Source organism: Cupressus sempervirens, chromosome 6 (genome assembly GCF_028749045.1).
Source record: "Cupressus sempervirens isolate cs-2001-9-10 chromosome 6, ASM2874904v1, whole genome shotgun sequence".
Classification (NCBI taxonomy): domain Eukaryota; kingdom Viridiplantae; phylum Streptophyta; class Pinopsida; order Cupressales; family Cupressaceae; genus Cupressus; species Cupressus sempervirens.
Window position 1 is genome coordinate 305,623,499 of NC_143123.1, and position 25,002 is coordinate 305,648,500.

A 25,002-nucleotide genomic window follows, 5' to 3' on the forward strand; every position below is an offset into this window, starting at 1 on the left:
CTATTTGGAAGGTTTCTGGGTCACCATATCTTGTGTCAATATGCTATGAATGTTTTACTACTTTTATTCTTGCATGCATGTAATTAGATCAAAATATTTTATGAAGGATTAATTGGTGAATTAAGTTGAAGTTTTATTTGTTCTTGATTCACCCCTCCCCTCTCAGTAATCTAGCCTACCTCACATTTCCAACAATGACAACATATAGTTTGATTTATTAATTAATCAATTTTCCTTTATTAAATTGAATAATTGCACTAACCTATATAATTAAATTCCAAATTCATACTTTGATTTAATAAAGCAATTAAATAAAATCTCTTAACCATGGACTTAATCCCTAGCCAAATCCTAATCCAAGAGTTCAAGCCTAATCCAACCTATTCACCCATACTAATCCATTCATTTACCTAACTAACACTACTTAATTAACCCACCACTTGCCTTTTCCTAACTACCCCACTTATCTCCTTATCCATCCTCTAATCCAAACCTAATCCCATCCTAAATATTTGTACAAATTTAAGCATGGATTAAGACTTCTAATCCAAACCAAAGTCCACCCTTATGTCATATCCCTCACATCTTCACCAAAATACATTAAATGCACTTTTAGGAACATAAGTGCCTCTTACAAGATAACATCCCTCATAATTCCACCTTGTTAGTTTGTGATGACTGATTAGGGAAGTCTTGTACATACTCCATAATTCCTCATAAAAAAAATTTGGGGCTATTTTACTAGCATTTTTGGGTTGATACGTTATAACTAATATTATCCCTAAAGAAAAAAAAATACTTGTATAAAAAGGGCTTAGCGTTAGGGATTTTCATAAGGTGTGATGTGATAATTGCTTCTTATCATAGTATTGAGCTATAAGGGATCACATATTGTAATTAGGCTGTAATCATTGGATCATAATAATATTGCACTCATTTTTTGGTGAATGTAGCTCAGGGATTAGGTGAACCACTTTAAATCTTGGTATCTTGTGTTCTCTTCTGTGCAATTTATTATTTTATGATATTGGTTATATTTGCATGTAATTGTTATTTCTATCCATGGTTAATCCTAACACACATTGTCCCCTTACATTCCCCAAAATGGTCACAATCCCTCCAAAATTATCCTCCCCTCACATGTCTCACTCTCTCTTTAACAAGTGTCACATCTCAATTAGCTTGAAAGAAGCACAATTCATGTGCTCTCCCTTCCTCACATCTTTGCCCTCCCTCACCAAATCCTTCATCTCACATTTTGGCACTCCATTCCACTACCTATTGGCCTATAAATTATACCTTTCCCCTCTCACAATTCATCCACCTTTCATGTTAAAGTTACAATTCTAGTTTGGGAGCCTAAAAACTACCAAGCTACCATTATATTGCTAAAGTTCCTCTACACATACCATCTTGGACATCTCATCATCAAGGGAGCTATTGGGTGCCTCTTTATTTCGTTTTCACTCTCATTTATGCTTTTTTTGTCTTCTCATAAGTGTTAACTTATCTTATTTTGTTGAATGCCTATTTAGTCTAGTATTCTTTAACACTACATCTTAGGTGATATATTTTTCATGCCCGATGGGACCCCACATTCAAATCATTCTAACATCCTCCTATTGGTTTTTTTTCATTTAACTATTAACAAAAAATCTAACATTTTTAGCTTTTTGACCCTTGTGTTAGGTTTTGTGACATTATTTGCAGGTTGTAGGTATAGAACAGATCAAGGCATTCTTGACCATATCATTAGTTTTTGCATAGAAACCAATAAAAAACTATATTTTTTGCAATTCTATAGTTATGAGATTGAAGCCTTCTATTGGTAGAAACATGATCCTAAGATGGAAAGAATACTAACCAAAAATACCCCTATTCTGACATGTGGCCTTTTTCCTACCTCTAGCCTCCACTCTCTCTCTCATTCCTTGTGGGAACACTCATATATCTTTGCAGGAATGTGAGTATGAGTAGTAGGATCACTTTGTGTAAGCCTTCAGATAATAAAGTAAAATCAAATTTGACTAGTCAAACCCATAGATGCATATATCTACAAGAATGCTTGTAAGACTTGCAAGAATGCATCCTCTACGAGATCAATCTGTAAGAAACAAGCTCACTATCACCTGTTTACTAGTCTATGCTTCTATGTTTACCAAATTTTGACTTCATTCCCACATTCATTAACTTTATTCCCATTGTTTCTAGAATGCTTGTTGACCCCATAGGATAGTTGTCTTTGACTGACTGAGTGTGGTTTGTAGAGTGCAAGGACATGATGCTAATTAATTTATCTTTTTGTCATAAATCTAAAGTTTTCTCACACTTTGTTTTGGGTATTTAAAATCAATCAACATAATCTTGAATGTCTTAAATAAAAATAACCAAATGTTTTGATATTCACTCTTCATTTTGGGTATTTAAAATCAACCAAACATAGTCTTGAATGCTTCCAAAGAACAAATAAACAATGCTTTGATCAAACATTTTGATTTGGATATAAAACAAAATCATCAAATCTCGAATTTGTAAAGTTGTAAAAAGAATAAATGCGATAAACACTTGATTTTGGGTCATCAATGAACATTTGAAAACAAACACTTTAAATTTGGGTTTGAAACAAACACATCCAATCTTGAATGCGCTAAAGTTAAAACGTCCTTATTCCAATCTCTTTCAAAGTTTTCATGAATCGGTTATTAATTTTACCCACATTTTCTTAAGTTGACAAATGTTGTGAAGTTGGAAAGAAGATAAATGTTATTCACAAGTGTCTTCAATCATAGATAGAAAATCTTAAACTTGAAATTGGGAATGAACAAGTGTCTTACATGTTTTAAGATCTGTTTTTATCACTTTTTTGAGATATCTTTTATTTCCTTACAAATTAGATCAATTTAAATATGTGATGCATGTACCAAAGTTGTTAGTAAGATCATTCACAACAACCTAGGACTGGTTCTAGAGAGGCATGTCCTTTGGGAAGCATGTCCCCATTGGAGAATAACCTCAAACCAATAAATACCCTGGTTAGTATATAAACAAGGTATTGAAAAAAACTCTTGCCTTATATCCACAAAAACTTGGGAGATGGGCTTCGAATGGTAGCCCGAGGTAGGAAAAATTTACTATGATTTGAACATGGTCATAATTGACTCTTAAGTGGGCCATACACGTAACAACCATTTGGGAGGACTCTATGAATCTTATTACAAATCAAACTAGTAGCCACCTTTTTATCCTTCATCTGTTACTCATGGTGCAAGAGAATATAAGGCTTCTATAAAGTTACATGACATATGTGTTTTCCTTTGTAGAGGCATAAGGCTACTTGGCTTTCATTACCAAGAGTCATTGTCCCCACAGAAGGTGAACTTCTATTTGTCATACCTTGAAGGTTTATTGATGTGTAAGTTTGTTGATCAACTCTTATATTGACTCACCTCTTAGATTGAGAGGGAAATATCACACTAGATATAGAAAACATCAAGATCGACTCCTTCCAATAGGCCTAATGAGTTACATATTGAACCCAAGTTGACCTTAGGGATAATGTATGGTTGAACTATCTTGTTTTTTATCAGACCATGTAAATTTTTTTTCCCAAAACATACATTTGGCTTTATCAAAGTCATTTTTCTAAAGAGATCACTTGTTTGTCTCTCTCAAAGTTACTTTGTCCTTTAAGAGACTATTTGCTCACCAATCATATCTACTATCTGAGAGTCTTACCCTTATTTTTTGAAAGGTTGTTAGTACGTCCATTTGCAACAACCCTAGGATTGTCTTGTCTCATTTACCCATTTTTCATGCTAAGTTGTCATAGTATCCTTTGAAAGACCATTTTCTCACTTAGTAGCATTTTCTATCCAAAGTTCTTGCTTTCCAACCTAAGAAAAAGGAATACTTAGCATATTCATTGCCTCAAACTAAAAATTGAGAATAACCCAGAGCACATAAGTGGAAACCTGATGTCAAATAAACCAAAACCCAAGTTCAAAAAGATCAAACTCAAACAACCAATAATATATAGAGAAATAGAAGTAGAACATAAGAAACACACACCCAATTCTAGAACTCCTAGACTAGACTAGATTGAGAAGAAAGGTAGTGAAAATGTACTACAAGATTAGTGGGAGTGTAAAATTTACAAATTGAAGTCTAAACATGGTGTTAACTATACCCTTATTAGAACCATAACACAAAAATAATATGATTAGGCCTTAACATAAGTTGCAAGTTATCTTAAGTAGTCAAGTTGAGTTTCCATATCAGATCAACCCAAACCCAAGTTTGCCAAAGTCAAGCTTAAACCATCACAAACATACATAGAACTAGAAATAGAATGCAAAAGACTAGCACCCAACCCAATAATTTTCAAACTAAGGCCAAATTGAAAAAGAAGGTATTGAGGTAGCCCTATAGACATAGTGGGATCAAAAAGTTCAAAACATGACCGTTAGACATGGAGTTAATCATAGCCTCATTGTAAGAATTTTCCTTAGGGAAAAATTCACCAAAGACCAAGGAGCTCAAACACAAGCACAAAATAGACCAGAGTATGATCAGAATAACTGTATATTATTCAATTCAATGTACAAGTACACTAGGAGTGCCTATATATAAAGGCCTCTGAGATGCATCTAGAATGCCTAAGAATCAACATCATGATAAGTCATACAACCAGGCACATGTCCACCAGATATGGGTTATCCTCCATTATGCATAGGAGTAAGCATGATGATGAGAGGATAAGCCTACAATGGTGTAGCACACAAATTTATGTTGTAGACAACATGTGCTAAAAAGGGAATGCAAATAACTGTGTTGTCTACATGAAAACTTAGTGGATGATGCAAACTCCATTGTTGTAGACACCATGTGCTGAATTAGAGTTGCACACTTATGTGTTGTCAACATGACAACTCATAAAGGTACACAAAATCCTAAGTGTCAACCTAAGAAAATAATAAAATAATGCACTAACCTAAGTAAACTTAAGTAAAGTGTAAATAATAAATATTTATTTACACCAACACTCATCAACTACACAAGCTACAACCACTTTGATTAGATCCAATTTCTTCCTCACACACTTTGTACTTATTCCATCATAGAGCCATCCTTTAGAAGTCATCATATAGGTCTTTATCGCTATAGGTGTTTATAGACCCATTATCTTCAACATACTTTAGAAAATCCTTAGCCAAGTAATCATCATCCAATCAAATCCTAGATAAAAATCCCCCATCATCCCCATCATCCTTCAACACTTGATGTCACTTTATTAGATTTTTCTATCCTAGATCCTACATTTATCACACCATTACAACTATCCCTTTAACCACACACTATATAGGGTGTTCTATCTTTGTCACTTGTGTCCCTCATCACCTTAGGCTAGAGCTTAGGTTCTACATTTGATCATCACACATCTTCCAAATGGTCATTATTCTATCCTAAAGTTGACATAATCATCACATCTTGAGCTTAAATATAGGGTAGCATCTCTTATACATTGGCATCACATAATTGATCCTTTGAATCCCTTAGGAATCATGTATTTAGATCATTCATCACCCTTTTTGCATCACCACACATTACCCCTTTGCATTTATCACACATCTCTGAGAAATCCTTACATCATAGGTTAGATGCCATTTCATCCTTGAGAAGTGTATGCATCTTGCACTCACTATCATACCATCTTGCATCTCAATCTTAGGAGCATTATCATTTCTTTCCACCTACCACATGTGAAAACAAGAACAAAATGAAGAAGAAAGACATGGACCCTAATCTTATTGGTGGCTTGGTCAACACACAAGTAGGCCCAATAGACTCTGTGATCATATATGACCCATCTCATCAGAATCCAAAAGATTTAGGCTCCTTACCATTAGACTTAGATTCCTTTATAAATCAACCTAGGCATGCAAATATTATCAATGCCATTATCAATAAACACAAAGACACCATCATGGCCAACTTGCAAAGAGACAATGTTGACATCTTTGGCTTTAGGAGAATGCCATCACCAACAGAGAGGGAAGATCCTTCACATCCTCTTTATGGCATGTTCCCACCACCTATAGACCCCAATTATCCCCTCACTAATATGAACATACCATAGGTTATAGGCCCAACCATATGATTAGCTCAAATTGATGCCTCCAACTGATCGAAAAACCAACCCACCATTGCTCAATCATTAGTCCACAAAACACCCCAATAACCCACCATCACACAACTAGTATCCATGAACATTCCTATCACCACTATTACTACCATGAAACCTACATCCATATCACTCAATATTGCAAGAACTTCTACCTCTCAAATGGGTGCTTCCACATCATATGTACTTGCTAGTAATGCTTGCAAACAATTCCAATATAACACCTAATCAAAACCTCAGTTTACTACATGAATGTCATGAATAGGGAATTGTAAAAAACCCTTCATGACCCCTAATGTCAACACCAATCCATTTTCTTCCACCCAAAATATTGCCACTTTATTTCCACTTGACCGTTGGAGCTTTGTGCCATCACAAGGGTATGCCACATTCCTCCCAACTAGAAATCCTTTCATGAAAACCTTTCAAGTGCAACCACCACCACCACCATAAGTAAACTCCCTACCACTCATCACTAACTACTTTTTTATGCCACCTCTATGAAGTAGCCAAGAAGTTCCACATCGACCATAACCAACAATAGAGACAATCCCCTACATCAATTATATGACACCTTTAACACCGAGTTATCCTCTAAGGCAAGTGCGCATCTATCTTACATCAGAAAAATGTGTCTTCTCAAAACATAACACTAGCATATCAATCACCACCACTAAAAAAACCATTGCTATAGTAGCAATATGTGCAAGCACCCACACATAACTATGCATTCAGACAATAATCCCACATTACCCTCCACAACAATACCCATAATATCAACATTAGTTCAACCAAAAAGTGTTGTAGTATGTCCAACCACCAAAAAAACAACCTTTGAACCCCATCCTAGATGTAGTTCAATCCACATTCTACCCACTACAGTACACACATTAAAATAATCTATATTCATTCGCTCCATCTGATACATACCCTGCACTAGGGGCACCAAGATTGGGAGAACAACCTACAACACCTATAAATGAAGAGTGGGAAGAGATAATGAATGCTCTAAAAACACTAAAGGAAGGTAGTGAATCTAAAACATTCAAGTTTGAAAATTTCTATTCATATCCATTGGATAGGGCTATAACAATGACATGCTTCCCTAAGGACTTTGGAAACTCAAAATTTGATAAATTTAAGAGGAAGGGAGATTTAGTTAGACATGTATAGGAATTTTATATGCATTGTCAAGAGGTGGCCTAAAATGATGTGTTTCTCATGCACCTCTTCCCCAAAATATCAGGAGGCCCATCTCTTGAGTGGTTCTATCAGATACCCTATGGCACAATAAATACATATGCATATCTTTTAGAAGCCTTTTTAGCACAGTATACTCACCTTGTTGAAACTTAGTTTTTAGTATCTAATCTAGTCCACATCAAATAGAAGGGGGATGGAAACCTTGTTGACTACCTACAAAGATGGAAAATCCTTACAATATGGATCTCGTATAGCCTAACTGAATGACACCTTGTTAAAATGTTCATCAACAAAACACATCATAAAATTGTGCACTACATGGTCATGAATTGCCTACAAACATACAAGAACATCAAGGATAAAGGCATGGGACTCAAGCAAGGACTTATTAATAATGGAATCATAAAGCTCTACAAAGAAAACACCCAAGGAAAAGGGAAATAAAATGATAAACCATGCAATTTGAACAAGAACAAGAACAAAATAACTAATAATGCCACAGATACAAGAAAATTCCTTGTGGTTCGCACAATGTTGAATACATCAAATATCCCTTATCAACAACCATTCTAGCAGTAACAACTATTATCATAAATAAAACACATTCCATTAGAAACCATATCAACAAACACAATGATATCAATATTTGTGAAGAGTGAAACACCATCCTAACAAGCACCAAACAAATCAAATGAACACTATAAATATTGTAACTAAAAAAAAAAAACATGAGTTTAGAATAAACCCAATAGAGTATACACTCAAATAGGGGAATAAATTGATGTCATCACTGAAAAATTAGTAAAGAACAACATCGTGGTCCATCTATAGACACAACCATTAGATATGAGCCAGTCTAAGGCCCCATGGTACAAGGAAAATGATAGCTGTGATTTTCATCATGTTAAGGGACACTCCACTATCAAGTGAATGCAACTCAAGGATTATGTGCAAGACCTCATCAATCACAAGGAAATCACAACAAGGGCATACAACTCTCCCATTATAGGGATGCAAATTTATCAGAATGCATTTCCACAATATGAAAACATAAATATGGGTAAGGAACCCACGTAGAACAACAATACCAACAACACAAATCACAAAAATAACAACAACCATCCAAAAAAAGGCGACGATCGTGAAAAAACCCAAAATTATACCTCAACATACCTTGACTATAGAAGTTTGATCAGATGTATATCCTAGTTCAAGTCCTCTATTAATGTTCTAAATCTCAAGGCCCTAGATAACCAATGTGATGTCACAACTCAAAGAACTTGACTCAACATAGTAGGCCCATCTATTGCTCCTCTCTCAAGGGCATAGTATAACATTTTGGAACACCTTGGGAATATGCCAACCCAAATATCTATCTTGGATATCCTCTATACTATCCCATTTCATAAAAAAAGCCTTAGTAATGTACTCTATGAATCACATGTCCCCACAAACATCAATGCAACTAAATTCCAAAATATAGTGGGATACCTATATGCTCCATGTGTGCTATATTTTAAACCATTGGACATCCCTGAAGTTGAACCATGTCACACCCTTCCACTATGTATCACTTTTATGGTCTTTGAATTTGTAGTAAAAACAGTCATGATATATAATGGGTCATTTGTGAACCTATGTTCATTGAAATTCATTAAAGAAGTAGTGCATATTGAGGCAGATATCATAGATAAGACCATCACAATCAAGGCCTATGAAAACCTCGAGAGGACATTAGAGGGCACTATCCTATTATGAATTAGAGTTGACCCTATTACTCAAGAAACAATATGTCACGTGGTTGATTTGAAAACCCACCACACAACACCCTCCACAGGTAACCTTGGATTCATGCAATAAAGGCTATTTCATCCACATATCATCAATGCATCAAGTTTATACATCTAGGCAGTAAGATTACCATTTGCACCGATCCTAAACCCTTCACATATTTCCATATAATGGAAGCATCCTATTCCCATCATAATCATTATCTTAGGATCAAGATCAATACTTTTGTTGCTAGTTCTTCTGGAACTTGTCATGATCCCAACACCATCATTGCCTCCACAATCTCCACCATTAAGATCAACCACCAAGGCTATAGTTAATATATCGTATCAAATGTATTCACTACTAAAGACTTTCCCCTTGATACACACACTCAAGGGGGGCCATCCCATTAAGGCCCAAAGAAAGATTCAACACCACAACTCAAATAGATTAGGTCATCAACTTTTGTCCAGGGTTCACTATAGTGGTGAATATTCACAAAATGGCAATTGTTGCCTAGTGACCAACATTGATTTGGTGAAGTTTTTACACACATGTAGGTTGGTGCGTCACCCCAAGTTTACCAAATATAAGTCAAACTCCTAGGCCCATCGCCAGAGGATTTATATCATTGGATCACATTTTAAAATGAAATAGATAATCAAAAATATTTTTGGCACACGAAAAATTAAACACATTTATCAATGATTTCCTAGGTGATTATTTTTGGATGGCCTCAATTCACCCTTGATTTTAAAAAATGTTTTAGGAGAGGGACGACATTCACCCCCAAAATATATTGATGTGTGTCCACACAAATTCAATTTTTCTATCGATATTATCCATGGCTATATAATGGATGAACCATATTCGCCTTGGAAATTCCAGAATATAGGTTTTCTTATGTGAGCTTTGCTAGATATTTGGTATGCCCTATAATATTCCCGCATTAGAATGAAGATGTGCAATATGCTCAAGTATAAATAAAAAGGAAAAGAGGTTGCAGCTAAAAATTGATACCATAGAAAAGCACATGGGTAAAGTTTATGAGATTCAAATCATAGATGGAGTGGAAAAATCAGTATCAAGATGGAAAACCAAGGAGGAATGTCAACATATTAAGAATGCAAAAATCTTAGAATTTTAGGAGAAAGTACATAGAAAGCCTTCTAAAGTAAAGGGCTCCATGGAATCTCTTATTGGAAAAGCAATAGAAGTTCAAGAAATGGGTAAAGTTCTTCAGTTAAGTGTTGTCTTCTATATTTTAAACAAAGGATGTGTCATGATAGACTACCCACCATTGAGTACTTTATTACACTTTGCAAAAGTTTGTTACTATGCAAGGAGTCATTGGTTAGTAAAAAACAAATGGGAATGGGCAAGTTTTCTTGTAGAAATTGAAAAGGAAGATATCAGAGAAAAAATTAAAGAGTCAAATTTTATTGCATTATCTTTAGATGAGGTGACAACAATAGACAATACTTCCTAGGTATGCATGCATGTCTATACTGTACACAATTTTTTCTACCAACTGTTGTTAAAATAAAGTATAATTCAACAATGAAAAACATATTTGAACGAGTAAAGAGTCTCCTAATTGAATATGGAGGTATAGATAAAATGATGATTGATTAAAAGTTGGTGTGTGTTGGAGTAGATGGAGCTTCAGTAATGCAAGGCCATAAGAATGGTCTTGTCACAAAGTTAAAAGAATTTGTTGCACCTTACATTGTTGGCATTCACTGCATGGCCCATAGAATGAATCTATCTTTTGTAATTGTCAACAAATCTCCACAAATATATAGAGTTAAAGTTTTAATCAAAGAGATCTATAGGCACTTTTGCCAAAGCCCTAAATGATATAGGGAATTTAAATAGCTTGTTGAGAGCCTAACTAATGGGAGAAAGTTGCTTAAGGATAATAATACCAGATGGATCTCTTTGGATGGAACAACTCATCAAGTTTTTTATGAATATCCATTGTTTCTTAGTACAATGGAATCAACTCATGATGATTAGGGTGCTCAATGTAAGTATGGTGATCTGATTGAAAGGTTAAGTAATGTAGCAACACTCTTAATGTTAGCAACCATTCTCCCCATGCTAGAGGAAATGCGAAATATAGCGAAGAACATCCAAAAAAGATACATGTATATTGCAGAATATAATACACTGTGTAAAATGATATGCATGACCCTCAATAATCTCTATATAAATTTAGATTCATTTTCTATGGATGAAATTTTTTTAGGGTGGATGAGAATCATAGATTTGGATAATCTTGATAAATTTTTAAAGAATGATGCAAAGGGGGAATTATGTGCCAATATATGGGGTGTTGAGATACCAATACACTACTATGGAAGGGCCGTGTCCACGAGAAAAGGAAATAAACCCACACAACAAAAATTAACTATTACAAAGGAAGTATTTGAACATATTGTTGAGTTTGTAATGAACTCTGTGAAGGATATTTCTTATAATCTTTCCTTAGAAATTAGAGAAAGATTTCCTCCACATGAATTGCTTGAATCAACGTGTGTTGTGTTTCCCCATTACTAGAGTTTAAGAAGTGCTAAATATTTTTGAGATAAGTTAATGGTTTTGATAGATCAATTTTGCAAAAGAAAAGAAATCAATGGGGTGACTCTAAGTGGAGTTTTAGACAAATCTTGTTTGAGAGAGCAGTTACATTCATTTTTCTTATACAATGATGGAACAATATGATCTTATGTGGAACCCTAGAGAAGAAGGATCAGTAACCAACCTTTGAACAAATCTAGCTTAGAGCAAAGTGTTGCAAGATTCAATATCAGAATTTTTCAAGCTTGTTGAATTATGTTTGACCATGATATTGGGGTCTGTGGAGGATGAGAGAGTTTTTAGTGCTTTAGGGTTCCTAAAATCAAAGGTAAGAAATAAACTAGACAAGAATTTGGAAAATTGTCTGAGGCTATATCCATCTAGATATGAAATGAATACTTTTACTTATGAAAGGGTGCTAAAATTGTGGATGAAGAAATGCAAAGAAGAGGTTTGGGAAATATTTCAAACAATGAGATCAATAACTCAAGTAGTGGTAGCATTGATGTTGAAACTAAGGATTACTATCATGATGATTAAGGTATTCCTATTGGAGAAAACATGGAGCATGATGGACTATTTAAATTTGATGCTGAGGAATTAGAAGATTCAGATGATGAGATGATGTGGCAAGTTTAATAGTTATGGTATGATGTGTCAATTCTAAATTATTATCTGAATCTAATCATGATTCATCTATCATGCACAATAAGTTATATCATTTTTTAAATGTCTAATATCAAACAAACAAGTACATTTTAAGTTATATGATGCCATGATTCATGAATCAAGATTCATTCAAATTTTACCATTACTATTTTTTTAAATTTGCATTATTATGCTCATATGATACATTGTTATGGCACAATGGCAATCCTTGATGATTTTTGTGAAAATATAGAAAATCAAATGATAAAATTGAATGAATTCAATTTGAAAAAGTTAAATTTGAATGCTTAATTTCATAATCATGAGTTAAAAGTACTAAATTTACAACTATAACATTTAGCAAATGACCCTGAATTCCCTTCTATACAAATATAGAAATAAAGGAGAAACAACAGCTTCAGGTCATTCTACCTCATGGGAAGAGTCTTAGACTCTTAGACTAGCATCAAATTTAGTACCAAAAACATTTTTTGCCTTTGTATTTGATAGGCATGGTAAGAAAAATAACATTTTAATTCTACTACGTTTATCTTGTTCAAGAAATAAAGTTCAAACTTTAAAATCATATCAAACAATTACAAAGAGAAATAAAGTAAACACTACAAAGATGATTAAAATCGCTTTCCAAGCGTCACATACTCTGATGCCTGATGGATGTCATATGATATGACTGAAGATTCTGTTAGCTTTTTAAGGATGTTGAAGTCTTTTTCATTTGGTGTTTTAACATTTGTTATGTTATAGCAGACAACCCTTAACTTTGTTAGACTTCTATATTTGGAAGATTTACTTGAAAGCAATGCTACATCCAATAGTGCATTCAGATTCACCAATGGTTTGATGCAATTCAAAATGCCTTCAAGAGTTGAATAGTGAGGAAACTTGATGACTTCAAACATCATTTTGGCCTCAAACTCTTTTTGGTAAGATTCCCTTCCAATGAATGTCATTGATGAATTACTAGAGCAAGGAGTAGGCAAACCAAGACTTATTGTTAATTTTTCTCTGTCATCTATCTTGGTGATTTTTCTCCCAATTGAGTTCAAATATTCCTCTCCTTCCCTTATACTCTAGCATTTTTGAATGATAGTTGATGTCTTTATTGATGCATTAACATGGTCATGAACTCCTTGGCTGGCCAAATACCTATCACTATGTGTGTTGATTATGTGTATAATCTATTTTGTAGTCTTCTCGAGCTTAAAAAGGTCATTTTTCTTCTCAATCTCCTCTTTGATACTCCCCCAAATAGCTCAAAAACTTTGATGCAATTCAAACCAATCACACAACCTATCAGTATTTGCCATAATTTCCCCCTACATTTTTTCTTTAATTAGTTTGACTAATTTTTTATTTTTTAAAAATTTGAGTCAAAGAAGTTGTTCTCCAAGGTTTTGATTGTTTTATTAGACTTCTATACCTCTTAAACCATTTGTGACAACTAATTTTCCCTTTGTTTTTTTATTTCCTCTACTTTCTCTTCCCATTGTTTTGTTTTTTCCTTCTCATTGTCCAATTCCTTATTTATGTTATTGCTTGTATGTCCACTAAACTCCAACATTTTGAAAATATCTACTACAAATGCTCTTTCATCCTCAAATTTTTTATTTGTTTCTTTCAATTTGTCCCTAAGTTCTTCGAGTTTTTCATCGACTTCCATATTAACATGGTTCAGAGTATCACTGAGTTTCTTATTGCTTTGTTCCAATTGTTCCTTCAACATCTCGATTTCTACTTCTCTCTCTCTACATTTACATTAGATAGCTTTTTATTGCTTTCTTCCAATTATTCCTTTAGAATTTTCATTTTCGCCTCCATATTTTCTAGTTGAGAATGTGTAGTTGTCCTTGAGAGGAAGCACTTGTAATCCTTTTCTCTATTTCTTTGCACCTGGTATCTACTGCTTTCTCCTTTGCCTTTGCATTTTCCATGTCTACTTTTGACTTTTCAATTGCCTTCTCTAGCTCTTTTCTCTCTCCCTCCACCTTGAATAGTGAACTGTAGACCGTAGAGTTGGTCTCTTTTACTACACTAACTTTGTCCACATTTTTGTACTTTGGATAAATTCATAGATAGTGTGCTAACATGAAAATTTGATTGATTTATCTCACTCTCTGGTGGATTATTATCTAGCTATGGGGGACAAACAATCATAAACTCCATCATTTTTTTATTGGTGTTATATGTTGGAAATATCCTTCTCGATGTAGGTTTTTGAGAATAAAACACCTCAAGTACATCCTTCTTGAATGGCTTATTATTTTTTCTATTCATCTTTGTGGTTTCTTAAAAATTTGATACAAAATTATTGAATTCAAAATTTGGGTCTGCTGATACAATACAATGCTTGAAAGGAGAAGGAGCACTTGCAACACTGTACTTGTGTCCACCAACCCCTAAGGTTGTAATAATTGCATTTTGAGGATTACCAATACCAATGACATCACCCCTTCCTAATCCTACCCCACTACCACTAACAATGGAGTTTTTGGACTATTCTAAAGGTTTTGTGCTGAGAGAGTTGAGACTAGCATTGTATCAGTATTAATATTCGACACCTTTTGCGTCTTTGCACAATGATCTTCAACTCCAAGTGCAGGGATCTTGTCAAATTTTAGTCGCATTGTATCTTTTCTAGAGGAAACAACTTGGGAGATTATATATCCACTTTGGACAAAAAATTTCTTGGGTTCACCTTTTTTTGAACCTGATGGGTCATCTGACTAATCTCTAATGTTTAGTTTATGATCATGTTTTGGAACATTTGGTACTAGGAGTGGATACCAATTTCCTTGACCTATTATGCCCAATTGACCATCACCTAGATAACCCATTTTTTATATCATATTTTCCCCTATGCCATAATTTCCCCTTGTTTGCTGATGAAGTACAACATATTGTCTAGTTTCTATTGAATCAAATGTACTACTACTTGGAGTAGTCGATTTAGTGGAACCAATGGCAGTGCCTATGGCTATGGATGAAGGATCCTTACAAACCTCATACTCATTGCCTTCATTAGCTACATCATGTTGTGCTACTGATGTATTTGGATGCTCATTATCCTATAATTTGCTAAATGTTTCATCCGTCGACAAATCTTCAAAATTTGTAGAGATGTTTAGTTTGCCGAGATTCTTCCTCATCTCCCAAAATGCATTAATTTTTGATTGACACCACTTTGCAACTACACAATCATGATTTATGGCATATGGAAGATGTTTTTTACTTGGATGATCCACTTTTTGGTAGAAATTGTAGGATCTCACAGGTTGCAATTTTTCTTTCTATCTGTGCAATTCTTTAATTTGTGCTGACAAGTCATGTATTGTAATATTTTTTTCACTAGAGAATTTTCCCATCTCTATTTTGACCTCTTCTCATGAGTCCATATTTTTAAATCTTTCAATCAATGACACACTCTTATGTTGACATTTTCTTGTGGAGTTTCCATTCTATACAAGATTTGTACCAATTATGTTTAGTGGGTCATACTGCCAGTGCTTGGCAACATCAAATTTAAAAACTGCAAACAATTCTTGTTCCACATTGAATGCTCTCCTCTCAAATGTGAACCCTCTACATCTAATAGGCAAGGAAGGAAAAATGGTTTTCTTTTGCTGACCATAAAATAATACATCTGTGCTTTTCATCTGGCGTACATATTTCAATGCAAATACCCTCTTTGTCACATGTATAGGAAGTTTGTAGGGTTCTAAAACTAAATCATAAAATCTTAGTATAGTGTACTCTTCCATAAAGTACCAGTCAGCCAATTGAATTTGACTTCTAAGTTGAATTAATCATTTTCAAGACACAACCAATCTAGGCATTAAAGTGCCTATAATTTTATGATAAAGTGGTGCCAAAAAAGAACTCTAAAAAGTGGTTGTAGTTCCCTTGGGGATCACCCACCCTAATCACAGTTGTCCATTCAAATATTAGTTTACCAAAATTAAGTTGAAGCTTGTTTGTTTAAAAAATTTGATGATGCTTTGATAATATAATATAGTACAAGTAGGTGGTGTATCTAAATGTCTTCTGTGATAGTGGGTTTGCCCCTCTTTTAATCATTAACAAGTGTTCCTTCATGTGATGTACAATGTGCCCAATATAATTATATCTTACAAGCTATTTTAGACAATGAATATAGAAAATTATTTCCAAAATGCTGGCACCCACTTTCTCGTTACTTTCCAAACTTAAACACATTGATAGCTGAGATACAATATCTTGAACCCATTGCAAAAAAATCCAATTTGTAAGGATGTTTATGATCAAATGGTAGATTGAATATGTCTGCTAATCCTTTGATATAACAATTTTTTTTATCTGAACCTAACTTGTCATATGTTTCTGCTAGTTTTTCTAGGTCAATGTGGGTTAGATTTTGTTCTTCAAACCCTAGGTCCAATATCTAACAAATTCACTCTATGCAATAGAAAAAATTACCTTCTATGTGCTTTGATTCAAAATTACCTTTCTATTTTCATCAAAGTTTTTAGCACAAACTATTACAAATTCTAGACAAAGGAATACTTGAGGGAACCCCGAGCAGGCAATTCTACCAATCCACATTGCAACTTTGTTTACAATGGTCCCTATCATGGTGTTTGATTTAATATATTTTGATTCTTTTTGTGCATCATTCTACTTATCTTCAATTGAATATATGATTTCCTTAATACTCATTCCATAGATAACAGGATCCAAAATATCATGGAATTTGATGAGACTAGAATATGGTCTATTTTTTCATTGCATTTTTAGTTTAATTTGCAAACTTTCTAAAGACTTTGATGTTCAAGAACATGATATTTATGATGATTTTAGACAAATGTATTTATAATTACTTTTTAGGAACAAAATAAATATGTTGTGGAAAGATATGTCATTTAATTACAAAATAGTGAGAATGATGCTTTTTCTTCCTTAGCTAGGTTGGGTAGTTCTCCTGCAACAATGTGACATAGGGTAAACTAAGTTAGATAGCATGCTATGAATAAGTCTTGATGTATGTTATTGATTTTAAAGTGCTAATATTTTGTAGATATAAAAGCAAGGTCAACTCAACCAAGTACGAGTCAAAGTGGTTACTCACGTTATTAGACCAACCTTGAGTGGAGGAAATTTAGGGGTCGTGAGCTCCTAGATTACCATTCTTTTTGGTGCCATTAATTCTGGCACCAAAAAAAATAGGAGCCATTAATTATACAAAGAATTAATGCACTAATTAGTTAGCATAGGATTTACATTCAATTAATAGAACCAAGATAGACTCTGTTGTTCCTACAACCACTAATTACAAAATTAGTGGATTTTTCTTGCAACATAGGTAGTTGAAGTAATTATCAGCTATATTTTCATGCTTTGTTAAAATAGATTTGATTCTCAAATTTATCTTAAATTTCTTGTAGCTTAAGCATTTGAATTTCCTTAGAGTAGTTCTTAAGTTGAGATAAGTTTGAAGCATATATTTTGCAAACACCAATCAAGTTTATGTCCCTGACTGATAAATTAAATGACTCCAAATGAGTTGGCAAAGAACCACTTGAGATGTCCAATCTTGGGTTAAGTAGTCCATTGCTGTAGGATTTTGATCTCTTTCTTTGGCCAAGTATTTTTGGTGCCGTTGCCGAGGATGGTGTTAATTCAAACTAGTCTTCCTCATTGATAGAGTTTAGTAGTAAAGAAGCATGTTATGCATAGAAGAAGAAACCACTTAGGGAGATTCCTTCCTCATGATAATCAAGAAGAACCATTCAATGACTTTCAACCTAAACTAGATGAACCCTAAGGAGAGAATGATAAAGATGAACCCTTTGAAAATCTATTTGTTGATGATGACACTAAATCAAAAGAATTAGTCCACTTGAATGAACTTTTTGATGAGTTTGAATATCAAGATAATCCACTAGCCATTGTTATCTATCAAGCACCACCTCTTCCTCCAAGAATGGTTGTGCCTACCTTTCCTTTTCCTATCCCACCTGAGCAAGGGAACCAAAATTTGAAGAACATACTTGCTGTTGCACTTCCAAAATTCTATGGGCTTATTACAAAAGACCCTGAAACCTTTCTCTTTGAGTTTGACATTTTCTATAGGAGCTATGACTACACAACTGATGCCCATAAGTTGAAATTGTTTCCCTTTACTCTGAAGGATTTTCTATGATGGTTCATGGGGTTGGGTGCAAATGTTGTAGCAAACTTGACTGAAATGAGTAATTTATTTCTTCAAAAATATAAAGAATATTGTAGAGGTCAAGATATGAAGGGGGATGCCATTTTTAAAATTTCACAAAAGGAGGTTTAATGTGCAGTGAAATACATAGAATAACCTAAATGAAGAATCTAAAAAGCATCTTTTTCTGAGAGGTGTGCAAGAAGAAAGCATGGAAGCCCTAGAACTAATGGCTAGAGGAGATGTTAAACAAAAAACTTGGAATGACATCAAGGAGATATGTCAGAACTATTCAAGAGCTACTATGAAGAAAGGTAGAGGACTGAGGAACCTACCATGTAAGACCAATGGTGGGTCAGGAGTGTCAAAGATGGAGTTATCTAATTTGCTATCTAACTTCAAGAAAGATATCATTAATAATGTTGCTACTCAATTAGATACCATGCAAGCCTGAAGGAAAAAGGATGAAGTTGATGCCATGCTGACTAAATTTAGCTCCCGTTGTAGAGAAAGAAAGAAGAACTGCACATGCAAGACCACTATAGCAGTAAATGCACAACCAATGCCCATTGAGTTTAAAGCAATTAATGAGGATATAGGAGAAGTGATTTCTGTGGCTCAAAGGTGACCATGGGCTCAGAGACAAGGTATGCCTCAAGAACCTCTAAATAATTTTGGTTATAATAATAATTAGTGGAAAGGTAATAATCCCCCATATTCTATCCCTCAAGGATAGAATTGGAATAATAATTGGCCCAACCAGCAACTTTAGTATAATCAAGCCTACCATCAACCACATTAGTATCCACAACAAAATACTCAATGTCCTCAACAAAATAACTAGTATCCTCAGTGGGGCCTGAATCAGTAACATTTGTATCAAGGGAATTGATAGCAATGACCTCAGTGGGGGGCAAGTCAACCACCTCAGCAGCAAGCCTTGATGCCTTCAGCTCCTATAGGTAATCCTAGCCCATAGAACCAACCACAACTTCCTACTCAGCTAGCACCAAATCCCAACAATAAGCAACAAGCTTATTCTCTATAGGTCAATGATATTCATCTTAGGTCTGGAACCAAGTTACCTACACCTAAAGGACCTATTATAATTGAGGTCACTAATACTAAAAATGGTCTAGCAAGTCAACTAGTTGATGTTCCAATTTCCCCATCTATTCAAGCACCTACTCCTCCATTTCCACAAAGGTTAGTTCCTACAACTCCATCCAAACCAAACCCTGCAGCAATTGATCTCCTAGACTAGCTTAAGCAAATGACTATATAAATTACCTTATTAGATGTGCTTAAGGAGATTCCCCTTTATAATAAAACTTTAAAGGAAGCATGTGTCAAGTAGTCTACTAGAAAGAAAAAGGATCATCCTACTATCCATGTGTTGGGACAACTTTCTAATTTAATGCTGAGAAAAGCCTTGACGCCTAAATATTCTGATCCAAGAAGTCCTCTTGTTACCATACATATAAATGGCATCCAAATTTAGAATGTTTTGATTTATTTAGGAGCATCAATCAATGTCATTACTAGAGAAGTCTTGTTAAGACTTAGCATTATTGGATTAAGGGATACTCCTACAATACTCCAGTTAGCAGACAATTCAACTATTAAACATGATGATATGATAGAAGATATCATTGTAACCTTGGATTTTCCATCAGACTTTGTGTTACTATCACCAAGAGGCACCCTTGGAGGATATCCATTAATCTTAGGAAGACCTTGGTTAGCTATTGCCAATGCATGCATTACATGTTGATAAGGAAAAATGACAATGAGTTTCAATTTCTGGATTTGATTGTGTATAGTTTTTTACCATCAATGTTTTAGATCATACTACATGATCCATAATTTTTGTTCTTCATGTTATCTTGCATCCTAATGATGGACCATGTAGTATGATCCAAAACGTTGATGGTAAAAAACTATACACAATCAAATCCAAAAATTAAAACTCATTTTCATGGATTGTGGAAATCTAACAGATCAAAAATGACAATATCAAATGGTACTAATACTAAGAAGTTAACTCTATACTCTCCTACACAACCTTAACTAGATCTTGACCAAGTTTCTCGACCAAACCTTGGTGATAATCTTCCAGAAGTTAATTCTGTTCAACAACTCATGATGCTAGAAAGAAACCCATTTTTTATGTCCCAGGAAGAAGATGATATACTAGCAACAATCCTTACTAATCAGTATGATTCTAAGGAGTTTAGTTCTAAAAATCTTGCCGGCTCCTTGCAAAGTGTATTGCCTAAATGTGATGCACCTCAATCTCTTGTAGCACCTAATTACCTTCATACATTATTACCCCATGAAATTAAATCTCCATCAATAGCAGAGATTTTAATGATGGATAAAGTGAAGAAAGTAGAGATTACTATAGGAAAATAACTGAATATCAATAATGAACTTATTGCATCTCAGATGATAAGTATCATTAAATTATTGCAAAATAGTCAACAAGCCTTTGTATGGGACTATAGTGACATGAAGTGTTTAGATCCTAGTCTTTGTACACATAAGATATTTATCAACTCAAAATTTAAGCTAGTAAGACAACCTCAAAGGAGGGTAAACCCATCATTAAAAGATATAGTCAAAGAAGAGTTATAAATTTTTTTTAATGCTAGATTTATTTATCCTATTTTTGATAGCCATTGGGTGTGACCTCTAGTTATTGTTGAAGAAAAGGGGGGAAAATGGAGAGTATGTGTAGACTATAGAGAGCTTAATAAAGTCACTAAAAAGGATCACTTTCCTCTTCCATTCATTGATCAAGTACTAGATAACTTAGCAGGAAAAAGATATTTCTCATTTCTAGATGGTTTTAGTGGCTATAACCAAATCTAGATCTCTCCAGAAGATCAAGAAAAGATGACATTCACTTGTCCATGGGGAAGATTTTCTTACTATATCTTACCATTTGGAGTATGTAATGCACTTGCAACTTTTTAGTGAGCGGTACTTAGCATATTTTCTGACATAGCTACTAATTGTGTTGAAATCTATATGGATGATTTCACTACTTATGGTGACACATTTAAGCAAGCTCAGAGAAGGTATTAAAAAGGTGTCAAGAGTACAACCTTTCTCGTAATAGTGAGAAGTGTTATTTCATGATGGAAGAAGGAGTTGTTCTTGGGCACTACCTTTCCTCTTTTGAAATTCAAGTGGATCCTACAAAGATTGTTGTAATTACTAATCTACCAATGCCAACCAAGAAAAATGATGTTAGGAGCTTTATTGGACATGCCAGATACTATAGGAGGTTTATCAAAGATTTTAGTAAGCTTACTACTCCTTTGTATAACCTACTTAAGAAGCAAGCTAAGTTTGAGTGGACACAAGACTGTGAAACAACATTCCAACAATTGAAGGATGTTTTGACAACAAAACCTATTCTTAGAGCACTTGATTGGAAGCTACCCTTCCACATCCATACCGATGCATCTGACACTGCTTTAGGGGTAGGTCTCAGACAAAAAGAAGGTACTATTGGGCATGCCATTTACTATATTAATAAGAATTTGTAGGGTGTTGAGCTGAATTATATTGTCACTAAAAAAAGAATTGCTTGTTGTTATGTATGCACTTAATAAATTTTGGCATTATATTACAAGCTATGAGGTTTTTATCTAAACTAACCACTCTACTATAAAATACTTGATGAATAAACCTGCTATTTCTGGTAGATTAGCACCTTGGCTACTCCTCATGCAAGAGTTTAATGTGAAGATAATAGATAAAATAGGCCGAGCCAATGTAGTAGCAAATTTTCTGTTACAACTTCAAGTACCTGATGATCCTATAGCTATAGATGACAATTTTCCTGATGAGCATTTATTTTAAATAGAAAACTGTAACCCATGGTTTGCAGATATGGCAAATAACCTTGCTACATGAAAAACACTACCACACTTTTCACCTATGTAGTGCTATCTCTTGGTGGAGAAGAGTTTCAATTTCTCACGGATAGTTGGATTGATGTTCTACACTAGCCCAGATCAAGTAACTCGTCGGTGTGTAAGGGAAGATGAAACTTATGACATCCTAAGGGCATGCCATGATGAACCATGTGGGGGTCATTTTGTAGCAAAAAGAACAACCTATAAGATTTTAACAACTAGATACTACTGACATACTCTAGAGAAAGATGTAGCAAAGTATACAAGATGATGTGATCAATGCCAATGCATGGGAAGGCCCACTAAAACTGATGAAATGCCCTTGCAACCACATGTGGTAGTCACACCTTTTGACAAATGGGGTATTGATTTTGTTGGTACAATAGAGCCCTCTTCTCATGGTAAATCATACATCTTAGTATGTACTAATTATGCAACTAAATGGGTTAAAGCACAAGCTATGACACATGCAAGAGATCACAAAGTAGCAAATTTTCTATATGAATGCATATTCACCAGATTTGGAGTACCTAGAGAAATTGTCATAGATTACGGAGCTCAGTTCACATCAAACCTGATTACATAACTCATCAAGAAGTCCATGATCCATCATGGTACATCTTCCCTATACCATCCTCAAGCTAATGGTCGGGCATAAATTACAAATAGAGAAATAGAAACCATCATCACTAAAATAGTTTCTATTCACAAGAGGGATTGGGTTACTAGGCTTCTTGAAGTAATTTGGGCTTACAAGACTACATGGAAGAACACAATTGGATTTACCCCATTTGAATTACTTTATGGTAAATCTACTTCCATGCCTATCAAATTTGAACACAAGACTCTAAAAATTGCTTTAGAGCTAGATCTTGATCTTTCCAAGGCTCAAGAAGATAGGTTATTGCAGCTGAATGCCCTTAATGAATACTGTAAATCTGCCCTGCACAATACATAGATAATCCAATAGCAGCAAAAGAAATGGCATGATAAGTTCATCCATGACAAGAAGTTTTTTGTTGGAGACTGGGACCTCCTATATGATTCCCATTATTAGCAAACTCTAGGAAAATTCCAAACCCGCTGGCTAGGACCGTATGAAATCATTTCTGTGTTCAAAAATGGTGTAGTACAACTCTCTACCATTGATCCTGTTCACGTCAAATTACTAGTTAATGGACACTACTTAAATCTGTACCATAAGCCATCTAGTCGTGAAGAATTCCTACAACAATTCTAGTCATCTTTTGATCCTACAATTCCTGCAACAACTGTAGATGAGCTTCTCACTCATTTGTCGTCCTCTCCCTAAAAGCATTTTACTCATAATAATAAACTAATTTCTTTGTGAAAGTATTTTCTCTATAATAATTCCACCTCACTTCACTTTTTCTTGTCTTCCATCTCAACTCACCCTTCATCAACTTGTATGATAGTATCAAATGATAGGACAACTTAACAAGTCTGTACACATACTCAAGTTTAAACTTTTTCTTAATGTGTTGTTCTATTTTCAGTTACCTTTGTCACTAGCAATTGTAGGAGCTATTGCCTAATTTAATTTGGGGGAGGGGTATTATTATCTCATTCTTTTTTTTTTGTGATCATTAAATGTTCATTATTCTTTATATGCCACCACACGATAAAAAGAATAATGTGATGTGACCACGATCTTTATGTCGCACATTTTTGTGAATTGATAAGTATGTACTTAATGCAAAAATAAGTGATCTTTAAAGCTAAAAATGTTAGTTGCTTAAAATAAGCACTATCACTTGTTTTCTCATCTTGTTACAAGTTTTTCCATTTTTTAAATTACTCCTATAATCACTTTGGAGGAACAATGGGGGGTGGCTTGTTAAGAAGAGAACCAATTGACCATACAACATTGTTGGGAGACCCAGTTTGCCTACCTATTTTTCAAGCAAGGGGGTGGAAGAATTACATCTTCAAACTATTTGCATGGAATGAGGAGCTTGCCTTAGAATTCTTGTGAATGTTGAGGGATGGTTTTGCTATAGTTAGAGGAGTAAGGGTTCCATTTTCACCCAAAATTTTAGCAGATATAATGGAATTTCCACTAACAAGAGAACAATTTTCAGATGTAGTGTCAACTAGAGCCCAATTTATAGTGCATACAGACCCACGACTTTAGATAGACTAGAAACAAGGTACAGTCTGCACATCTTTACCACAACTATTTAACGAATGTGCTATCTATGTTGTGAAATATTTTACTTGTGAGGGGAGACATTCATATTTGCATGCCACACATTTCAAATATTTGAGTTGCCTAAGACATGATGATTTACCTTTGAATGTTCCTCATTTTATGTATCACATTCTATTAAAAAGAGCCACTACAGTACAAAAAGGAACCTCAAAGGGTGTTTCACACCACTATTTTATTAAGCTCATCATAGAAAATGCCCTTAGGGAATAACTCGGGATATCTTGGGATGATTTTGTTGAAAATAAAG